Source organism: Mesoplodon densirostris, chromosome 7 (genome assembly GCF_025265405.1).
Source record: "Mesoplodon densirostris isolate mMesDen1 chromosome 7, mMesDen1 primary haplotype, whole genome shotgun sequence".
Lineage (NCBI taxonomy): Eukaryota > Metazoa > Chordata > Mammalia > Artiodactyla > Ziphiidae > Mesoplodon > Mesoplodon densirostris.
Window position 1 is genome coordinate 16226497 of NC_082667.1, and position 23504 is coordinate 16250000.

The 23504-nt window shown below is 51.9% G+C and overlaps 1 protein-coding gene across 5 annotated transcripts in view; it reads right to left on the reverse strand.

The window, feature by feature from the left end:
- The window catches only part of TSPAN18 (tetraspanin 18), a 187860-nt gene that overhangs the window by 43956 nt on the left and 120400 nt on the right, over positions 1–23504 (reverse strand). For 3 of the 5 annotated variants that reach the window (XM_060105396.1, XM_060105392.1, XM_060105394.1), the window contains exon 3: positions 19826–19967. The exons of 1 other annotated variant lie outside the window; for it this stretch is intronic. The gene's annotated coding sequence lies outside the window, so the exon portion shown is untranslated. Of the gene's footprint in view, positions 1–351; positions 495–19825; positions 19968–23504 lie in introns of all 5 variants that reach the window. One more of the 5 variants, XM_060105393.1, reaches the window with a different exon arrangement.

Sequence of the window (23504 nt, forward strand, 5' to 3'; positions counted from 1 at the left end):
GGGCCCGTGAGCCATGGCCGCTGAGCCTGCGTGTCCGGAGCCTGTGCTCCGCAATGGGAGAGGCCACAACAGTGAGAGGCCCGCGTACCACATACACACACACAACATATATATATATATATATATATATATATATATATAAGGTATTAATCTTCCAAATCTTTGAGTGTATTGATGTTCCATTAGGACACGCAGGGCTAATCCTGAGATTCTGTGTACCCCCTGGCTTGGGGAGGAGTACCCCAGGCCCTGTGAGTACCCACAACTCAGCTGAAAAAGCACCATCCTAGGTAGAAGATCCTAGCATAGGTTCAACAGCCAACACTGCACAATAAATATTAGTTTCATCACCTCACTCATTGCCTCCCTCCTGCTTGGTCCAAAGGGAACCTCCTCCAGGCTGGCCTCAGATTCAGATGGCAGAGAGCCTTGCACAGATCTCATTATTCCAACAGACGGGGGGGAGCCTCCCTCCTAGGGAAATGTGCCTCGGCCTGTTAACAGCAAGAGGAGAGCGTTATTACCCTGCTCAGCCAGCCAGGTTCACTTGCCATGCTAACTGGAACATGTAATGGTTTGTTAATACGGTCTAATTTGGGGAGGCCGGCGCACGGGGGTCTCTGGGGCCGGGGTATGGCACGGGAGGGGGGCTTCCAGTGGTATCGCCAAAGAGGGCCGGGAACATGGCTGAAATGCTCTTTGGTTTTTGGTGTGTGCTTTGCAAAATGATGTCTTAATCCAGCATCCAAAGACTTGTAGTCTGTTGCGCTGCTGTGTGTGTGCGTATGTGTACGTGTATATGTGTGTGCACACAGTGAATATGAGGGTCGGCGGGCGTGTACACTGTGTGTACGTTCACGATGCCGGGTACAGGACTAAGAGATGGGGCGAGAGAATAGAACGCAGCTGAATCACACCTAAAGGCAGAAGCAGTGGTCTAATTTCGAGAACGCAAACAAAGACGTCTATTTTCCCATGACTAGCTCATCCAGCGTGTATTAACACTAATTAGGAGGACTGGGAATTCCCTATAATTTCATAATTACTGTTAACAGACTTCACAGGGTCCCTGAAGGAAATGGAACACCCCGTCCTGTTTTCATAGCCAAGGTGACGATGGTTGCAGTGGTCACTGTGTCCCCCTGCTCCATCCACAAGGCTCTGGGATGCCCCCAGGGACCCCAGATGCCCAGACTGCCCAGGATGACAGAGGCAGGTGGGCAGGGGCTCCACCGTGGGCTGTTTTAACTACATCACGTAGGTGAGGAGGGCCTGAGCAAGGCCTCTGGGGAAAAGTCGCTGGTGTGGGGGGCTGGGAGAAATGAGGCAGGAGTCCAAGGAAGATGTGGAGCTACTCAGGAAGAGACCTCAAGTTTGGCCTCGGACCTGGAGGTCGAGGAGTGAACAGACCACCCCACGCCGAGGCTGACCTACTGCTGCCAGCTCAGGCCAGCTGTCCTGGGCGCCCGCCCCGCCCCTGCCCACCCCCCTCGTAGCCCCTGATCATTAAGATGAACCATATTTTAAAGGTGGCGCCGAAGAGTTGGCAATATCACAGCAGTGACTTCACAGTGTCATTGGGCCCCTCCCCAGCCTGCAGCCAGACAGCTTAGGAAACCACAGTTAAGCCATTACGGGGAACCCCTCAGCTGCTTGGCAGCGGACAGCCACTTTTGCCAGCTGACAGGCGCAGGGGCTTCCCAGAAGCAGCAGTGCTGGCCCTTCCCACAAGCCTCATTCATGCTCACAAAGACCCTCCCCTGGCCTCCCCTCCTCGGCCCTGGCAGTCCCGCTGCAGGCGCTGACCCGTGAGGGGCCGCGGGGAGCAGGCGCCGGCGCTGTCCCGCTTCCCCGAGTGTCTGCCTGTGCGTCTGTTCCCACTGGTGTGATCTCCCCAGTCCCCACTCCCAGGAAACACTGTCCGTCTGTCCAGTGCTTGGAGCCTGGCTCCGCTTCCAGAAGACAGTTCTTTGTTCTTCCCTGTCTGCCTAGAATCTGAGATTCTCCATATATTAGGGAGTTTAAAGGCCCCTTTCTTAATCGTATTAAAAAGGGCTAAAAACGGTATCAAATGTTAACTGCCTACTGGTGACTTTTTTTCTTTTATTCCTTATATTCAGGTGTTTTTTTTTTCTTACTAGGAACATGTATTATTCATATAATTAAAACAAATCATTGCAAAAGGGCCATTTAAACCTCACACTCTGAAGCTGCTGGGTCTTTGTGAGTATTGCAACCTGGGCCTGGAATACCTTTTCTTTTCTTCTCTGCCTGGAGAACTTCTTCTCACCCTTCAATGCCCCGCTTGATGTCTCCTCAGCCGTGAAACCTTCCCCGATTTCTCCAGCATAGGCAGTGGTCCCTTCTGTTTCTTTTTTTTTAAAATTTTATTGAAGTATAGTTAACTTACAATGTTGTGTTAATTTCTGCTGCACAGCTAAGTGACTCAGTTATTTATACATATATATATATATTCTATTTCATATACTTTCCCATTATGGTTTATCACAGGATATTGAATATAGTTCCCTGTGCTATACGTAGGACCTTATTGTTTATCCATCCTATATATATGTGTTTGCTTCTGCTAACGTTCTGTTTATTTCTGAGACCCTCATTTTGGAGATGAGAGGATGAGGCCCAGAGAGGGGCGGGGGCCTCCGCAGACCTCACAGCTAGGTCACGGGTGGTACAGTTTGCACTAGAACCCAGAAGGGCTCCTTTTACAGCACGGGCAGTGGGGCAGGGGGAGGTCAGCGCAGGCACTAGTTGATTCTCAGTTCCCCCTTCCTTCCCTGGAGCCAGAGCCTGCCCTGTAGGAGAGATGGCCTTGACCTCCGTCTTTGTTCTCAGGAATGAGCCAGGGTGCTCCCAGCCTCCAGGGGCACAAAGCAGTGAAACACGGGGAGTAGAAGCGGAGAATGGTCCAGTTGTCATTCCACCAAGGGGACGGGGGACAGGAAGCACTGGGGCCTTTCCTCCCGCTCTGGACCCTGAGGCTGTGTCTGAAAGGCCACCCCATCAGGGCTTCCCTGCCCACCCGGCTCCTGCCCTGGGCCCCTCCCTGGCTGGTTGGTTGGAGGCCGGGCTCACACGGGGCCAGGACTTTGTTGCCTTGAGGCTGAATCTCAGCTTTGCCACTGAACGAAAGCTCTGATTTCACCTACTGGAGGCTTACATTACCAGAAATACTACTATTTCCTAAAACAAACTACCGTTTATTAAGCACTGCTGGGAACAGGGGCCTGGTTAGGTATTTTATATACACCACGGCTCATCATGACCACACTCTGAGGCGCGTATTATCACTCCCATTTTACAGGTGAAAAATTGAGGCTCACAGGGAATGAAACCACTTCCCCAAGGTCAAGAACTAGAAAGTGACTGAGCTGGGACTTGAGTCTAGATCTATTTAGAGGTCAATAAGCCCGACTCCCAAGGTAGTCATATGGATTGGAGGAGATAATTGCACAGGCCAGCTGCTCTGCAGATAATAATGCACTGGACATTATAGCTTCTTCTCATTTTCCTTTCATAATGAGAGCGAGCCCTGGGGGGAACTGGGCTGTGGAACCAGCTCGGCTGACGGTGGGTAGGGAGGCAAGACGTCTGGGGACCTGGCAGGAGAGGGCAGATCCCCTGGCGACCCCGAGCCCCGGAAGCCCCAGGGTCCAGATTCACTCCTAGACAGAGTATTGTTTCAGAGTAAATATTTTTTACCCTCCAGCTTAATCCAGACCAAGCTTATCTCCCCACTGAAAAGCCCACAGTCCAGAGAAAGTTAAGCCCATTGCTGCTTTCCTAACTGCAGGCTTGGAGCTCTGCTTGGGGACACCGTTCCCCTGGAAAAGCCTGATAAGTGGTCTGGTATTTGGCAGTGGCATCAGAGAGGCTGGCTCTGGGCTGGGGGGCCCCGTGGGGGAGAATGTAGGCTGGGGCACAGGAGCTGGTCCCCGGGGGGGTCCCCCTTCTTCATGGGGCCTGAGACCCCAGCCCCTGGGCAGATCTAGCTACAGTGGGGGTGGGGGAAATGAATCCTGCCCTCCTGTTTGATGCCAAGTCCCACTTGGCTGGAAAAACAAAATGGGTCACTGGGCCACCAGACCCTTCCTTCTCTCCCAGTTACGAGATGTCTGTTTCCCTCCTGCCAAGAGGAAGACCTTTGAAGTGCAAGCAGAACTGGTTCTTGTTCAGACCAGAGTCTCTGACATCCTCCACCAGCAGTTTCTCTAAAAAAGGGCCACTAGAGGAGAGAGGTCCAATCTGTTGAGGGCTGGGGATCCTCAAATGGTTCACGGAGCCAGCCCGGGTCAAACCCAGACAGGCCAGCCCTAGACCTGAAGGACAAACAATGTACCCACCCAGGCACCAAGTGTTCAACTAGTTCTCCAGTTGGTTCCCATCTCATCATTTTTCTCTTTCTCCCCTGGCTGTTTCTAGGATACCTGGGAAGAGAGGTGATTAGTGTCCAGGCTTTGCAATCAAGACAAACCTGGGCACGAATGCTTGTTCTGTTCTTGTCAGGTGACCTGGGGCAACTTAGCTGCCTTCTCTGTGCCTCAGTTTGCTTGTCTGTAAAATGGGATCACTAAGACTATCTCACAGTGTTGTAGGGTGGACCACATGAGGTCATGAGTGTCCAACTCTCAGCCCAGTGCCTGACAAACGTAGCTCTCGTGTTGGCTCTGCCCAGGGTTAAAAAGAAAGGAGGTTTTGCTCAGAGGCAAAGGCACAAAAACCATTGACTTACCTGGGGCCAGATGGGCTCTTCTGCTTGAGAACCACCCTCTTCCCCACACCCAGGATACCTGGCTGCAGTCTCTGGTTGGAGGTGAAGGAGTTGGGGTAGACCTAGCATTGGTTGAGAAACTATTGTGTTTCCTACGCTGTGCTAGGCCCGCCCCCTTTTTACAGATGAGGAAACTGAGGGCCCTGTGGTATGAAGGAGTTCGTCCAGGAGCGCACAGCGCCCGTGGTGAAGCAGGAGCGTGTTCTCATGCTTTCATACACGGCTCTCCCCCATCCCACTCGATGCCTCACCCCCCGGGGAAACAGGCGGGAGTGTCATCCCTATTCTGCACGCATGGCTCTGAGGCCCAGACAGGTCCCCCAGCTGATCTGGAGCAGTGAGTGGGGCTGGGATTAACCCAGCGATGCCAGTCTGGGAAGGCTCAGCTCACAGGAGCCCATTGAGGGGCTAATGCTGGTGTCTGTAAGTGGAGGCGTGCCAGCCCCCTCATGGGCAGCCGCAACCTCCGGCCCCTGAACGATGCACCTGCTCGGAGGGCTCTAAGGAGCGGTACCTCCGTATCCAGGCAACAGGTGCATCCTTGGTCCTCTCCAAGTCACAGGCCTGCAAGTAAGGACAGTGTTCCCTGCAGACCTCCCTAAGTGGCTAATTTTCAGCTTTCCAGAAGGAAATAAACCATAAGGAATCCAGACTCCTTGACCCCCCCCCCCCCGGGCTTCTGGAGGCCGAGGACTTCCAGCCACATCTCCTTGCTGCCTGCTTAAGCCTTGCAAATGAGCCTCCAGATATAGACCCTTCCAGGCTGTTTCCTTTTCCCCAAAGGACTTGCCTACTATGAGTCTGCATATTCTTCTTTCTGAAGCCATAAAGAACAAGGCTACAGGACCCTGGAGATGCCACGCGATCCCCGGATTGTCACAGAACCCCAGAAAATGTCTGGGACCTTCAGAAGCTGCCACAGTGCCCCTGGGATTTTCCAGATCCCTGGGCTGTCACTGTGCACCAGGATCACACAGGTCCCTTGCTTGCCAGAAAAAATTCTGGGCCACCATATAGTTCCCTGAACTGGCATGGAACCCCTAGGTTGCCATGGGGGGTTGGGCTGCTCCAGGAAGTCTCGGTCATGTAGAAATCCTGTGATGTCAGAGACCCTGGGCCACCAAAGAACCCCTGTGCTGTCACAGGACCGCTGGAAAATCTTAGAATGGACATTATCAGCTTATGAAGCTTCCAACAACCCCACACTCTCACTCTCAGCTCCTCATTCAGGCTGTTTTCCTACCTTCTTCCTGATCTCAGTTTAAATGTTTCCTTCTCCAGGAAGCCCTCTCTGGTGTCTCCCTGGGCCATGCTAGATGCCACAGCACAGATGTCATGTCTTGAGCTCCATGACAGCTCCCTGGGTTCGCCCCATTAGAGCACTCAGCACTCGGTACTGCCACTACCTGCCCATGGGTCTGTCTCCTCCACCAGCCTGTGAACTCCTGGAGGGCAGGGGTTGAGCCCCCAGCACAGCCAGATGGCCCTTAATGAATATTACTTGAGTAAATAACTGTATGCTATTAATTTACTAGGCGCTTGACAGCTGTGTGACCTGGGGCAAGTCACTTCACCCCTCTGTGCCTCAGTCTCTTCATCGGCACAACTGGGGTACCGAGAATATCTATCTCATACGGCTGGTGTGAGGCTTAACTCAGCTATGTAAAGCACTTACATAGAAAGCCTGGTATAGTAAGCATGAAATAAATAGATGCTGGGGTTTTTTTCCCTTTTTTTAAGGTGAGAACATTTAAGATCTACTCTCTTAGCAACTTTCAAGTATACAATACAGTGTGTTTAACTATAGTCACTGTGCTGTGCATTACATCTGCTGAATTCATTAATCTTGTAGCTGGAAGTTTGTATCCTTTGACCAACATCTCCTCATTTCCTCGACCCACCAGTACCAATCTGATCTCCAGTTCATGAGTTCAGCTCCACTAGATTCCCCAAATAACTGAGATAATACAGTATTTGTCTTTCTGTCTGATTTATTTCACTTAGCATAATGCTTTTAAGGTTTCTCCATGCTGTTGCAATGGTGAGATTTCCTTCTTTTTTATGGTTGAATGTAAATATCTGCTATTACTATATGTGTGTACTCATTAGGTTTTGTTTTGTTTTGTTTTGTTTTTTTTGCGGTACACGGGCCTCTCACTGTTGTGGCCTCTCCCGTTGCGGGGCACAGGCTCCAGACGCGCAGGCTCAGCGGCCATGGCTCACGGGCCCAGCCGCTCCGCGGCATGTGGGATCTTCCCAGACCAGGACACAAACCCGCTTCCCCTGCATCGGCAGGCGGACTCTCAACCACTGCGCCACCAGGGAAGCCCTTAGGTTTTTATTATTATTATTATTTATTTATTTTTGGCTGCATTGGGTCTTCGTAGCTGCGTGCAGGCTTTCTCCAGTTTCAGCGAGCAGGGGCTACTCTTCGTTGTGGTGTGTAGGCTTCTCTTGTTGTGGAGCACCGGCTCTAGGCACGCGGGCTTCAGTAGTTGTGGCACGTGGGCTCAGTAGTTGTGGCTCGCGGGCTCTAGAGCGCAGGCTCAGTAGTTGTGGCGCACAGGCTTAGTTGCTCTGCAGCATGTGGGATCTTCCTGGACCAGGGCTCGAACCCGTGTCCCCCACATTGGCAGGCAGATTCTTAACACTGCGCCACCAGGTAAGTCTCTCGTTAGGTTTTCACAGTGTCTAGACTTGCAGCAAGGATGGACAGGGGTTTCTTCCACCCCTGAATTTAATGCTAAATGTGGCAATAATAGCATCCACTAATATAGCTCTTACCACATTCCAGGCACTGCTCTTAATGCTTTATACACATTTACTCAATCTCATAGCAACCCTCTGAGGTTGGTGCTTGCTATGCACTGAATTGTGTCCCCACAAATTCATATGTTGAAGTTGTGACTCCCCCAGTGTGACTGTATTTGGAGATATGGCCTTTAGGGAGATGAATAAGGTTAAATGAGGTCATATGGGTGGGCCTCTCATCCAATAGGATTAGTGTCTCTATAAGAAGAGGTAGAGACACCAGAACTCTCTCTCTCTCTCTCTCTCCCCGTGTGCACACACAGAGCAAAGGCCATGTGAGGACACAGTGAGAAGGTGGTTGTCTGCAAACCAGGAAGAGAGGCCTCACCAGAAATCAAATTCACTGGCACCTTGCTCTTGGACGCCTTGACTCTAGAACTGTGAGAAAATAAATGTCTGCTGTTTAAGCCCCTAGCCTGTGCTATTTTGTTATGGCAGCTCTAGCTGACTAATAAGGTGTAATATCATTCTTAATCCCATTTGACACATGAACAGTGAGCCATGGTGAACTTAAGGGACTTGTCCCAAGGTCACACCTGGGGGAGTGGCAGAGCTGGGATATGAACCAGGTATTGGCTACTGAGTCCACACTCAACCACTACTCGAAACTGCCTCCAAGTTCAAGGGCATGGGCTGGGCATCCCAGAGGTAGGTGGCCAGGCCTGAGCAGCATGGACAGTCTACATCAAGGAGAATGGATGGAGGAACTTGGCACATCTCAGTCAAAACTTTTAGGCTGCTTCCAAGACCTGCCTGCTATGCTCAGCATCCTGAAGGCTGGTGGTGGGAAGACGGACTGACCACATCTTGTGTGGCTGCAAGCTGATTGTGGCTACTGGGAGGCCATCTTCAGCCTAGCCTAGAGCCAGAGCAACTCCGCAATGGAAAAGGTTCCCAGGTCAGGTGGTAAGCTCCCTGGCCCTGAAGGTATTCAAGTACTGTGTTGGACCACCACTTACTGGTGATATTTGGGGAAGAATGCACAGCAAGAGTAGATATTTTCAACAGTTCTCCCCAGCCTCAAGCAGCTGTGAAATATTAGAAGGGCTGGCAGTTAAAACAGTCCCTGGAAAAAACTCTTCCCACCCAGCTCTGCCTGTTAATTCCTGCTCATTTTTCAAGTCCCAGCTCAGACATCACCTCCTCCAAGAAGTCTTCCTTAACTCTCTCTCCCACCTCCCCATGTCCAGGTTGGTGGTCTGTGTGAGTCTTACTGGCAAAATTAGAAACAATGGGTGGCAGTTACAGGGAGAGAGTTCACCCTGATACAAAGATAAGTATCTCCCATCTCTCTGAAATCTGAGAGGCCCAAGGTTTAAATCCTGGTTTCCCCTACTTCCTACCTTTGGGTGAGTGCCTCTACCCCTCTGAGGTGCAATTTCCTCAGCTGTAAAATGATTTCCTCTCAGAGGACGGAACCTAAGATCAAAAGACATCAACAGGGACTTCCCTGGTGGCGCAGTGGTTGAGAGTCCGCCTGCCGATGCAGGGGACACGGGTTCGTGTCCCGGTCCAGGAGGATCCCGCATGCCACGGAGTGGCTGGGCCCGTGAGCCATGGCTGCTGAGCCTGCACATCCGGAGCCTGTGCTCCACAACGGGAGAGCCCACAGCAGTGAGAGGCCCGCGTACCGCAAAAAAAAAAAAAAAAAAAAAAAAGACATCAACAAGCTTGGCACTTAGCATACGATCAGGATATGCAAGTTTCCTTCAGTCTCTGGGGGAGTAGTGAGCTGCCCGACACTGGGTGTATTCAAGCAGATGTCAGAGAGTCATAGCGTGGGATTGGGTACAAAGGATTTCTTTCTTGCACTGAAGTAAAGACTGCACTCAGTGTCCTTATGAGTTCTGCCAACTCTAAAAAAGCACACTTACAACTTGGCCTTGGCTGGCTGTGGGAAGATGGGCACATCCCTGAGTGGATATAGTCTCCACCCACCTTCACCAGGCTATAAAAACAGGAGTCCACACATGGTGCATGGTTCCCTTTATATGAAATGTCCAGAAAAGGCAAAATTTATAGAGACCAAGAAGAGTAGATTCGTTGTTGCCTGGGGCAGGGAGTGGGAATGGGAACTGATAGCAAATAGGAACCAGGTTTCTTTTGGGGGTGATGGGAATAGTCTAAAGTTGGATTGTAGTGCTGGTCGCACAACTTTGAAAATTTACTACAAATCATTGAATCATACCCTTAAAGTTAGAGAATTTTATGGTGCATAAATTTTGCCTCTCTAAAGCTGTTAGAAACAAAAACAAAACACCCACCAATAAAGCAGGATTCCAGAGGAACCAATGGCGTGGTTGAGGGTGATGCCCACACCCCTTGGGAAGTATGGCAATAGTAGGTTGAGGTCAGAGGTCACGAGGCCTGAGGTCGCCTCCAGTCTCCTCCACCTGCGGCTTCACATTGGCACTTCCTTGTTATCTTTTGCTCTGTAAGATGTGAGGAAATGGAACAGACCCACTAGCCGACCTCATTAAAAGCCTGCAGTGAAGCCCAGGTGATGTGAGGAGGTGGGATTCTGCAGAAGCCTGAGGGGCTGAGGGAGGGGGCATGAGGGAGGAGGCCTGCAGGAGACCGGCCTCCTGGAAGCCTTTGGTGACCAGCACTGGGTGGCAGCTCAGGGCACCTCGTGGTTCGGGGTCTCTGAGTTAAGATAAAAGCCAAGGACTTGGCCTGACCTTGTTTGTAAGACACCGGTGGGTCCACTTGAGGGAGGAGGGGATGCAGCCAATCATCTGCTGAGCACCTACTACGAGCCAGGGAGGGGTGGACGTTCACCCTGGGGATGTGACTGGCCATGGGGCTGGGAGACCAGCAGTTGTGCAACTCTGTCTGGGCACCAGGGCTATGCACTGTGGAAAGATCTGACTTGCTCATGGTGGTAAAGCTGTCTGGTTTAAGCTTCTTTGTAAATGAGAGGTGGGCATTTATCAAACCCATTTAACGTGAAAGGAAACCAGAGCTCTGGAAGCTACGTCACTTGCCTGAGGCCACACAGGAAGTAGCAGAAGTAAGATTTGAACCCAGGGCCTATGTAAAGAAGGAGAATAACTTCCAGAGTGATCTGAATGAATGTTGATCTCTTGCTTAGTAGTGGGCTCCCCATTGCTAGAGGTATGTAAGCAGAGGCTTAATGAATACTCTCAAGAAGTCCAAACAGATGACCTTGAAAGCCCTCCCAAGTCCAGTTAGTTTGTGAGGCCACACATCCTTGCCGGTCATTTTCCTTGAGAGTTAAATCTGGACTGAGGGTAAAGTAGAAAAGCCTGAACCATTTCTGAGCCCCGGAGGGAGGGGACCTAGTGGGCAGGGCCTGGCTGGCACCTCCTCCACTGGAACCACAGCTCCTCTGAGCGCTTGCCACACACCACCACTGATTGCTGCTTGGGGCTAACATGATACTTGAATACACACAGGCCAGGCCATGGCAAGCATCACCGGGCTCCAGGCAACTGCACTTCAGCCTGAACTAGCCCCAGAATTGGGGTCACAGGAAGCAGGAGATGCCACCCCAAAGCTGCTGCTCAGCTGGGCAAATGGGACCCAGTCTGGCTCTCTAGCCAGCGGCCTATTTCACACCTGCCGCACCTCTGCCCCGTGGGGGCACCCCACCCTCCCTCTCCCTGGTTCTGGCCTCCCCGAGGACTCAGCATCCTCTCAGCTCTGGTTCACCACAGGATGAGCTCATCAGAGGCCCCTTCCCAAACAAGAGCCCCTGGCCTGCGAGAGGCCCCAGCTCCCTTTCTGGTTCCTGCCTGGCCCTGGGAAGACTGAGAGAGGCTGGGGCCTCTGAGGAGGGGGCTGGTCTGGGGGCTTCCCCTGCCACCTCCTCTCCAGGGGGCTCCCCAAGCCAGCACTGAGGTGGGGAGGCCAGGGACCCTCCTGACCCCCATTGTCATCCACCTTAGGGCCCCTCCCGGCCCCTCCCAGCCTTCACCCTGCTCCACCCTCAGAAGGAATCTCTGTTTGCCCTTACCTGTGTTGGTGTCTTCACTTCAGACCTAGATCCCAGACATGCAGGGGGCACCTTAGTCTCCTCTACCCCAGAAACAGTAACTAGAGTCTTTCGGGGTGGAAGGCATGAACGCAGAGACTCAATGCAGTACAAGACAGTTACAGCATCCTTTCAAGGTCCTAATGTTCTAGTAACAGGGCAGGGCTCCTCCATGACTCAGGGTATTCCAGGGTCTTCTCTCCATCCACTGCAGGCTCAGCCCTGCCCTCCAGAAGACAGCCTGTCACTTGCTGTGGTCCAGGGGCCCCATACAACCATCCATCCTCCCCACTATCTTTCCTCTGCATAAACCCTTCCATGGCTCCCCAGCGCTCCTGGGGAAAAGCCCAAACTCAGAGCACAAGAAGCCTATTGATTACGCCCTCCCTTCCCCCACACCCTCTTCTCACTCCACTCCAGCAGCACCACTTGTAGCTCCCTGAATGCTTTGGCTCTACCACGCCCCAGGGACTTTGCATGGGCTGATCCTTTGGCCAGGAACCCCCTCCCATCCCCCAAGTTACACACAGATTTCTTTGTCCACCTTTAAGTCATTCATAATCCAAGCCTTCCCCAGCACCTCCCCCTTCCAGCGTGGGTTCCTTCACTCCTTCTACGTGTGACTGCATCATAGTGTTAGACCCCAGCCACCTGCCTGTTGTTCTCAAACTTGAGCTTACATCAGAATCCTCTGGAAGGCAGCAGAGGACACAGGCAGGGAAGTGCAGGCTGTTAGAAGGTGGCTAGGGACGAGCAGTTGTCTCACCAGGAACATGGAAGCTTGGGCTGGACAGAGCCCTGGGGCACCGTGATGGAAGAGAGGGCCTGGGCACATGGCCAGACATGGTGTCTACGAGCCTCTCACTCCAAGCTTAGCCTGAATGTGGCACCTCAGGCCACCGCCCAAGACCTCCAGGACACAGAACACTGGAAACCCTCAAGGCTCAGAGCAAACCAGAGCCAAGGACACACAGGCCACCATGGCTCCAATAGGACCACTGTCCCCTCCTGACTGCGTACCTGTCTTCTGCTCTTTAAGGAGAAAAAAAAGGAGAAAAGTTCCAGACTTGGGAAGCTCCACATTCAAAGAGAGTGTTGCTGGGGAAGTGGAGGGAAAGAGCTGGAAGGTGGCAGAGGGTGGGTTGGGGGACATTTGCTTTTAAATTTTTTTTTTTTTTTTTTTTTTTTTTTTTGCGGTACGCGGCCCTCTCACTGTTGTGGCCTCTCCCGTTGCGGAGCACAGGCTCCGGACGCACAGGCTCAGCGGCCATGGCTCACGGGCCCAGCCGCTCCGCGGCATGTGGGATCTTCCCAAACCGGGGCACGAACCCGCGTCCCCTGAATCGGCAGGCGGACTCTCAACCACTGCGCCACCAGGGAAGCCCTGCTTTTAAATTTAAATCCTTTCAGATTATTGAAATTTTTAAGGAGCACATTACTTCTGTAATAATAACTTTCAAAAATAATTTTTGTCTTAAAAATGCAAAGCAGTCTGCAAAAATCTGTTTGGAAGAGAGAAGTTTATGGCCCATTAGCTTAAGGGGTCATTAACTACCTCATCATCATCTTTTCTTGAGCATTTACCATGTTCCCAGAGCGCCGCTCCATGGTTTAACACCCATTATCTAATCTAATGCTCATCACAGCCCTATGGGTTGGAAGCTATTAGTGCCATCATTTTCTAGATGAGAAGAGAGAATTTGATCGAGACTAAATAACATGCCCAAGGTCACCCAGCCTTGGAGCAGGGGTCTGAACTCTCGTGCGTCTGACAGCCGGCAAAGTCTCGTCCTTAGATCAGGGCACACACTGTGCTGCTTCCTGAAACTGAAACGGAGAAACGGACAGGCCCCCAAGCCATTCGTTTTGCATCTACTCCACTGCTTGAAAATCACTGGTTTTGCACAGGAGCCCAAATCAAATTGTCACAGAAAAACAAACCCAGGGCCTGGCGTCACCAACCACCTTGGAAATTTGGACCAAGGCTAGGAAAGCGTGTATGACAGTGAATCCACTGTAATCCACCCACCTGTCTAACCACTCACCAATCCCTGACTACAAACCCTGGCATGCTCAGCTCTGTGCTGGATGCTGGAGACCAGAGTGGGTGAGATGCCCTTGGCCACCAGGAAAGGACCAGGTGAGCACAAGGCAGATTGGACCCCTCAGCACCTTCCAATTTGCCAGTTTTGCATCCTCCAGAAAGACCCCAAACCCTTTGCGATTCAGGATCCAAACAAACATTACAGGCGGTGAGAATAAAACATAACCCTGTAGTCCATGCTCGCTGGTAGCCTTCCTCTCTCGAATGCCTTCGTTTGCATAAGGCCGAGCCTGGTCTTGGCAGTCCAGTCCATCCCGTTGGTTCAGGGACAATGCGAAACTAGCTAAATATGGTGGGATCTCTGGCATTTCATCCCTTAGCTCCAAGACGGAAAGGAAGGGGTTATACAAAGGCCCAGGAGCGATGGGAGGCAGGGTGGGACTTCTCCCCAGGGCTCCAGTCTGCAGACTTCAGTGCACTCCTGTTGGCCCTGAGCTCCTTTGGCCAACGGTGTCCATGACGCCAGCCAGAAGGCAGAGGCTGCTCCAAGCGCAGCCTGAGCTGCCGAGAGCAGGCAGCTTGGGTGCCCCATTCAATAGGATCCCACGTGCATTTCAGAGGTCCCGGCACATGGCAAGTGCTCAATAAATGTTTGATGAATGAATGAAGAAATGTGGTTTTGAGGAAGGCAGCTCTGCCCCCATTTGGAGATGGGAGGGGTGTGACTCTCTGCCCCACCACCAAATTTTGGGGGACATGGGCTTAGGCTGCCTTGCAGGCACCTACACAAAGACTCTGTTGAGGACTCCTCCCACAGAGTTATGAAAATGAAAATATAAATAATAATAATACCAATAGCATCAGTGCTATCACAAAGTACTGACCCTCTGGGCAGGTGTGCTGTCAAGCACATTATCTCACTTAGTTATTTCATTTAATCTTCACATAAGTCCTGTGAGACACAGAGTACTATTACCCCCAACTTACAGATGAGAAAACTGAGGCTCAGAGGGCCAAGGCTCTAGTACTAGCAGAGTTGGGATCGGCACCCAGGTCTAACTTGGAATAAAAGTTTAAAGCTGGAAGGGGCCTCCCCCCTCATTTTACAAAGGACAAACCACAGCTCAGGGAGGCTGAGGTCACCAGTAACACAGCTGGGACAAGAATTCGAGTGCCCCTACTTTCAGCCCAGGGTCTGCCACTAGGCCTCCTGCTTGCAACACTGTAAGTGAAAACGATTTCTAAGTTCTGTAAAGAACCTCGAGATGGGAGGATTAATTATTCTTGGTCCCTGTGCAGCACCATCTTTTCTAAAGGGCCCCTCCAAAACTCCCTCTCCTGGGCTTAAAGGGAAAACAGAAGAGCCGCTCAACTCCAAACCTAGCCTGTGATTTAAGGCAGCCTTGAAGATGGCCACAGGCCTGTGTGGCCAAGCCTGGAGGACTGCATGGAAGAAGCTGACTGCCTTCATCTCACTTCCTGCCTGGCACAGTCTTCCAAGCTCCAGGGCTCCCATCTCCAGGCCTTTGCTCTCACTGTTTCTTCCTCCTGGGACCCCCTCCCCCAGCATCCTCGCCTGTCTCATGTCCTACTCACTTTTCAAAGCCCAGCTCAAATGCACTGCTTTCCCTGATTTCCCACCACTGTCACCACCCCAAAGTGACCTCTTGATCTGGTCTTGGAACCTCCAAGCCTTCCTTTATATTTCTGCTCTGAACCCTCCCATTCTCTACCTCGAATGACAGGATTTACTTTCATGTCTGTCTGCCTTATAACAGGCTGGCTCCTTGAGGGGCTCTCAGCGGTGGTCTCTGAGGGGCTGCTGAATGAACAGAGAGGGGCTGGGAGTGGAGAGGTTGGCCTATTCTTTTTGTTGACTCGTGCACACCCCTGACTGGGTTTGCATACAGATCTCAAACTGTGGCCTTCCCTCCCTCTCCAGGACCCATCACCACCTGCATCTTAAACTCTAAGTCCTAGAGGGTGAGGACCAAATCATTCTAGTGTCTCTGTAGCATCAGTCATAAGTGGGGGCTTTAAAAACTAGTGTGGAAAATAATTAAGTGATGAACATCCAGCAAGTCCAGCTGTGGTTTGGCATTGGATGAGGGGTGGGGGGCAACACATCCAGAGGAAGGGTCCTGCCCTCAGTGGATCTCACAGAGGAGACAGCAGGGATCCCAGAGGGCAGCGACCATTCGGCTTTGCCCACTCCCAATCCCCAGCAAATAAACAGTGCCTGGCACACAGTACACGCTCAATAGCCAACGACTGAAGAAATAAATTAATACGTATTGACCCAAGAGCAGTGAGCATCCCATATAAGGCAGGGTGGTGCTGAACGCTGAGTTGGTCTACATGCTGAGTCAGAGCTGCAGAATTCGCAGGCTAGAGAGATGGAGAGAGAGAGAGAGACATGGGTGCAGGGCCAGGAGGTTTGTGGTTGACCGAAATCAACAAAGGACAGATCTGACAAAGCACTTGGCCACAGTTGCCTGGGAGGTAGCAACATACACTGCGGTTTTCCATTTTTTTTCCTGCAGAGCAATCTTTTTTCAAATGAAATCATACACCGTACCCTAAATGCATAACAGAGCTTTCCCGGTGGATGTCAGCTGGGGCTATGAGGCTGGCCTGCAAACGAGCGGACTCTTGGGGCCGCTTCTGCTTGACCAGTGACGGCCTCCTCTCCTTCCCCTTCCCTCGGAGAGGCCCCAGGAAGGTGGTGGCTGAGGGGAGGCTTGCGGCCCTGCTCCGAGCCTCATAGGCCAGGTCTTCTGGGAGGCCATTTAGGACAAATAAATGCTAAAGTGGCTCAAGGAACTTTCCCCAGCGATGAGGGAGTCGGGGTGAGGGTGGGGTGTAAAGAAAGCAAAAGGCCCTCCCAGCAAGTGGAGGACAACCCAAAGCGGCCAGATAAGCAGTGACTGAAATAGTGGGGTGGCTGCTAGGAAGCATGAGGACTCACTATGGAAAGGACTTCCTGGGGCAATGCTTTTGGAAAGTGAAGCATCACCTGCAGATACATCGTGTGTGTGTGTGTGTGTGTGTGTGTGTAAATCAGGCTTTCAGATACCAGATCCACTGAAACCGAGGTGCACCTGTCAGAGAGAGGCTATCCCTTTGCTGTAAGCCATAGGAAGGACCCATTCAGGACAAATCAGCCCCCTTACCCCCTGCCATGGCTCCGATATGGAGCACGTGTTGTTTTGTCTGCTCAACATTCCTTCCTCCTTCTTCTGAAAATAGCACCTGGTTTTCCCTTTGGGGTACCAGCCCTCTCACACGTTCAGGCTGACTCCTCCCACCCATACACCACCCCCCCGACAAACACAGACCCCTCAACACTGACCAAGTCTGGTCAATCAGCATAGTCCTTCCTTCTGGTTTCAATGATTGGTCAGAGATGGTCATGTGACCCAAGGCCAGCAAATAAGCTTCAACTCTGGGACTTTTGTAGGAACTCCTGGGAAAAAGAAGCTCTCCTTTCACTGGATTTGCAATGAGTAGGATGTCAGTCTGGAGCTGCTGGCCACTGCCACGTGGGGAGTGCTTACTGGGGACTGAAACCCACAAGGAGAGAAGCAGAAGGCACAGACCTGAGCATTATCTGAACTTTGGACACCAATAAACAGGCCCCCAATTGCCACTATATTGGAAACCAATAAAAAACGAATAAATTGCCTGTCTTCTTGCTTAATCAGGTTTGAGTTGAGTGCTGGCTTCCAAACAATGCAGCATCTGACCTCAGTTCAGCCTTTGCCTGGCTTCTCATCACCCCATCTCACCCCACCACCCTCACCCTGTCTCCCCCTGCAGCCAACCTTCACATCTGGCCCATCATTGGTTCCTCTGACCTGGGCAGCAGCTCCAGCCTTCCCCTCAGACCCAAGGACTGGGCACAGGCCAGCAGCCTGCTGGGCTCACCTATACCCTAGCCTTCCCAGCTGTCTGGCCCCGCCTAGGTTCTGTTTTGGCTGATCTAGTGAGACCCCTCCAGTCCGGGCTCAAATTCACTCACTCTGCCCCCATCCCTCCTTGTCCTGCTCACTGAACTTCAGTTCTGCCGGGAGAAACAGACACTACATAGTGAACAAGGGGCCTGGAATCCAGTCACTCCTGAGCTTGCAGTGGGAAGAGTTACCCCATGGCTTTGGTCCACGGCCTCAGAGAGACCTGCTATGGGCAGAGGCTGTGGGGTGTGACTGTGCTCAGTTGCCAAGCAGGTGGGGAAAGTTCCTGGATCTCTTACCTGCTGTATCACCTTGGGCAAGCTGCCCTTTCTAAGTCTCAGGATCCTCAACATTTTTTTTTTTTTTTTCGCGGTACGTGGGCCTCCCACCGTTGTGGCTTCTCCCGTTGCGGAGCACAGGCTCCGGACGCACAGGCTCAGCGGCCATGGCTCACGGGCCCAGCCGCTCCGCGGCATGTGGGATCTTCCCGGACCGGGGCATGAACCCGTGTCCCCTGCGTCGGCAGGTGGACTCTCAACCAGTGCGCCACCAGGGAAGCCCAGGATCCTCAACTTTAAAGTGGGGATCATACCACTACATACCTGACAGAAGGACAAACATTGACAAAAGTGACACCACCAGCTGGTGGTGAGGAGATGGCACAAAAAGAACTCTCACTTGCGGCTGGTGCGGATGCAGAATGGTACGGCCACTTTGGAAGACAGCTTGGCAGTCCCTTAAACAGCTAAATATACCCTTACTATATAATTCAGCAATCATGCTCCTAAATATTTACCCAACTGATTGAAAACTTATGTCCACACAAAAACCTGCACATAAATGTTTATAGCAGTTTTGTTCATAATCACCCAAAACTGGAAATAACCAAGATTTCCTTCAATAGACGAATGGACAAAATAACTGTGATACATCCAATGGGACATTATTTAGCAATAAAAAGGAATGAGCTTTCAAGCCATGAAAAGGCCTGGAGGAAATTTAAATGCATATTACTAAGTGAAAGAAGCCAGTCTGAAAAGGCTACCTACTGTATGATTCCAATTAGATGACATTCTGGAAAAGGCAAAAAAGAAAGGAGGCAATAAAAAGACCACTGGTGACTGGGGGTGAGGAAGAAGGGAGGGAGGATGAAAAAAGTGTGGCGATATCGTCTTATCTGACATCTTATCTGACAAGGCAGAGGGTGCCCCAGTATCCATTGCCCCTCCTTTCTTCGTAAGGGAATGATAATTGGGCAGATGGTCCCCCAGAATAAAGACTCTATCTCCCAGCCTCCCTTGCAGCTAGGCATGCCACATGACTACATTCTGGCCAATGGGACCTGACAGGAAGTGATGTATGCACCCTCTTAAAGGAAGGAGCACCCTCTCCTTTTCTGATTTCCCCCTTCTTGCTGACCAGAATGGAGAGACTGGCATGGGCCATCGTGGATCACGTAGACAAGCGATGATTAGAGCCTCTGGACAAAAGGAACTTAGGCCCCTAATGTTTTTGTATCAAAGAATCTACTTAGCTCAGAATTTTCCTTAGAGAAAAATCAACCTGTCTCTTTTTTATTTTGCATTTTTGTTCACATGCAACCAAATGATTATCCTAACAAACGCAAGGACTTTCAAGGATTGTCCTGAGGATTCTACATAATATAGGTAAAACAGCTTCACTCACTCATTTATTCATTCAGCAAATAATAGCCAGTTTACTCTGCTGGGATCTGGGGGTTCAACTAAGAACAAAACAGACAAACTCCTGTCCTCTGGAGTCCACATTCTGGTGCAGGAGGCAGCCTATCAACGTGAGGATGAATTAACTACGGATTGTCATGAGCACAGGAATACTATTAGTAACAGCTAATGCTTACTGCACTCTGAGCTTACTACGTGTCCTGTTCTAAGCACTTATCATATATCACCTCATTTTATCTTCACCACAAACCCAAGAGGTGGGTGCTGTTGCTTCCTTATTTGACCGGGGAGGAAGCAGAGTCACTGAAAGGTTGAGAAACCTGCCCAAGGTCACACAGCTAGTAATTGGAGGTTCAGGATTTGAACCCAGGTCTGTTGGACTTTAAAGCCTTAACCACTGGGTTCTCCTGCTAATGAAGGAAATAAAACAGGACAGGGTGATAAACCATGATGATGGCTGCTATTAGCAACAACAAAAACAGCAAAAGCAGCATCAAACCCCGTGCTGTACAGACTGAGCTCCCTTACCTGGGTAGCCTGCGTGGAGAAGTCTGGAAAAAGGTTGTGCCCACGTTTTTAGAAGTTCAAATTCAAAGGGTTCACGTAGCTTGGATGATGGGGTCGGAAGGTCTGGTCCCTGCAAGCTCGGGGCTGTCCAGGAGACGCCCACCTGTCAAGACAAGCAGAACCAGCTGTGACTGCCTCGTGGGGGGGACGCCATTGCTCACACTGCCCGAGGTCTCTTCTGTTTTTTGAAATGTGCTCCGGGCCCTGAGGAGAGAGTGTGTAGGGGCAGCCAGAAGGAGCCTGGGCTTGGGCATCAGGACTGGGGAGCCATCGTCTAGGTCCCAGCTGAACTTGCCTGCAAAACATTCCAAGACACAAAGATATGTATATGCCTGTGTGTGTATGTCCTGAATAAAAATACGCAAGTGCCACACCCACTGTGTCTAGCACGGTGCCCTTTGCAGAGCGGGAGGCTTGACACATATTTCCCAATTTGCTTTGATGTGAAACAAAATTTTATATGTCTGAGTGGGAGGAAACTCTGAGAGTTCACGCGCATTGGTGGAGAGATTCTCCCTCGTGTGAAAATGCATCCCTGGGATGCTCCATCCAGCCAGACCAATGGCCTCATTTTATCAGTGAGGAGACCGACTCCCAGAGAGGGGCAGTGACTCGCCCCAAGTCACAGAGCAAGTTGGTGTCAGAGTGAGGCCTAAACCCCAGGTCTCTCCTGACTCATCAGGGCCAGGTGCTCTCTCCCGGGCCACACCCGCCTTTGTTGTCGACAGACTTGCAACCCCTGGAGCAGCCTGGGCACAGGGTCTACTGCCTGCCTGACAGGTATGGTGGTCACAGGCCAGAATGGAGAATTGTTTCCTGACTTCGTCCAAGCCCAGACAAGGTATGGGAGGTGGTACCCACGGTGGCCGGGAGCATGGGCTTGGAGGCAGGTGGACCTCGGTCACTTGTTGGGGCAAACTCTTTCCAGGAGTGGGAGACCCTGGGGAAGTCAGGTGTCCTCTCAGAGCGTCGGTCTCCTCCTCGGTAAAACAGGGATTGTAAAAGCATCTCTCGTTGAGGATTGCAGGGAGCGAAAATGACACTCGTAAGTCTGTGAAGCCCCAGCAGAGCATTTGGTTCACAGCAATCACTCAGTACATGTTAGGGAGGCGACACAAGGGAGGGTATTGTGAGTGCTGCAGGGGGAGCCGCTTTGTGCCCTCGGCAAGTCTTTAGACAAAACTCTCTCAATGCCGCCAGTGACTCATGCCCGCTGCTCCCACTGTCCATCCCCGTCTCTGCCTTCCTGGACCCGCGTGGGTCCCCAACCCAGCATATCTACCTCTCCCCGCAGCTGCAACTCCCCACTTGCCCACGGGCTCCCCACACCCCAGCCCACATTTCACCAGCCAGCAAAATGAAAATGTCATTAGCACTCTGCAAGCTGGTGAGCTAATGTCACCAGACGGCAGCCAGTGCATGAGAACTGGGGAGGGGTGGAAGGCGGGGGGCGAATTCCCCGGGAGGCGTGACGTTCTCAGCTTTTCCCAATAAGGGTATGATGAAGAAATAAATCAATGGCTGCAGGAAAGAGGTGGCAGTGGAGACCGTGCTTCTAGCAGCATGCTATGGAGCTGTGCCTTTCTCCTGGGCTCACCACGGCTGCCTGTGGTCCCTGCTTCAGCCCCTGTCCGGGTGATGGATGTGTCTCAGCCTCTCTGGGCCTCCTCTTCACACATACAGCTGATGAAGAAGCTCACCAGGGGGACCCCCAGCTTCCACCTTTCATTTCCACCCCAGCCCACGCTCCCTCAAACCTGCTGAGAGAAGCAGACCACCCCCTCAGTTAACATGGCAGTGGGGGGAGGTTCGTCTCCTAGGAGGAGGTGGTAGCATTGAACCCCACGCATCCGCAGGCAGGCATTCTGGGTTCCAGCCCCAACACGCTGTGAGCACTCGGGCACAACCTCCCCTTCGTGGGGCCTCAGTTTCCCCCTCTGTGAAAGGGGGCGCCGGACACAGCATCGGTCCTGACAACGTCTCCGAGTCAGCTCTAAATCCCCCAACTCACAGGCAGAGATGCCAATGTAAAGCTCCTTCTCTTCCAATGTCCTTATGGTACCAGCACTGATGACACCCGTGGGCACGTTAAGGCTTCCTGGAGGAGGGGGCAGGTGTGTGTGTGGAGACAAGAGCAGGGCGCTGTGGGCAGGGGGCCTGAGTGAGCAAAGGCATGGAGATACCCAGTTGGGGGGGGTGCACCTGGAGCCAAGGCTGCCCGACAGGCAGCTGGGAAATGAGATGGAAGAGTCCTGTGGTCAGTGCTTTCCACGCATTTTCCCATTTAATCCTAACACTGCTAGCATCCCCATTTTATTGATGAGAAACTGAGGCTCAGAAAGGTTAAGTATTGAACAGACACATGGTTGTTAAATAGCACCGATTGGATTTGAACCCCATAGTTGATTTAAGAGCAGAAGTTCTTGATTGCTGTGGGGTGCCACTGTCTAGACTGTTTAAGATAGAAGGAGCACGAGAGAAATTCAGGAGCATTTGTGTCATAAAGGCATGCAAACAAGCTCACGTGATCTGCGAGGATGGGCAACGCCCACGTCTGTGGGGGAGGAGTGGGAGAGTTTAGTGTGTGAACGTGTGTACATTGTAAATGTGGGTGGCTCACTGCTGAATGAAGCTGCTGCCCTGAGTCCGGGCCCAGAAATGCATTCGGGGAGGATGTGGCCGAGTGGCCAGTGGGGCAGGGGAGTGGGCAGGCAGAAGGCCCTGGCCATCCCATGGTGGCCCAGGCAGTCCTGCTCTTTGGGCTGTGAGTTGGGCCTGTGCTCACAGGTCCTGCTGTGTGGGCCTGGCCTGCATCACTTGCCTCTGGATCCCATACTCCCCTGACTGCTGCCCAGGAAGCTCGGCCTCTTCCTTGGCTCAGTCTCCTCCGTGGTCCCTCGGGATGCCTGTCCCAGCCGGGAACAGATCCTGTAGATTGAGCCTGGTATACACCCGGGGCTGCTGCCAGCGGGCAGAGAAGCCAGCAAGTGAGTGCACCTTGCACCCGCTGGGGACCAGCCAGACCTGTACTCCAGCCACTAGCCACTGGCTGTGTGATCAGGGCATGCAACCGGCCTCTCTGAGACGCAGTGAACCCTCACAGAGCTGCTAAGATGACTACCTAAGGGAAAAGGCATGCATTCTGTAAAGTGCCGTGCCCACACACAGGGCTGTAGTTCGAATCCCAGTGGCCAAGATAACCCAGGAATTAGTAGAGTTCCCTAGAGAGCCATGACTGGGAATCCAGCCAACGCCTTTATGTTAAGTCCCCCTCGCCCCTCCCCTGGGCCTCAGTCTCCCCATCTATAAAGCAAAGGGTCCTCAGGCTCAGATACGGAGTGGTGCTCGGCCCCTCCGTGTCTACTTTTCTTCACCATGATTCGCTATTAACATCACAGCTGGATTTCATTTACCAGAAACCAGAAGGCCATTCATGTAGCAGTAAGCTGAGTAAATAGGGCCCAAGACAGGTAAGTTTTGATGGGAGGAGAGAGGTTTCATGGTTTCATGTTCGAGTTGCTGACTCAGAAGGAATGTGATCATTCTAGGAAGACAGAAGGAAGCATGCAGGAACAGAGGCGGGCAGAGCTGTTGGAAGTCTACAGAACTTGGACAAACTCTCTCCCCAGGTTTGCATTGG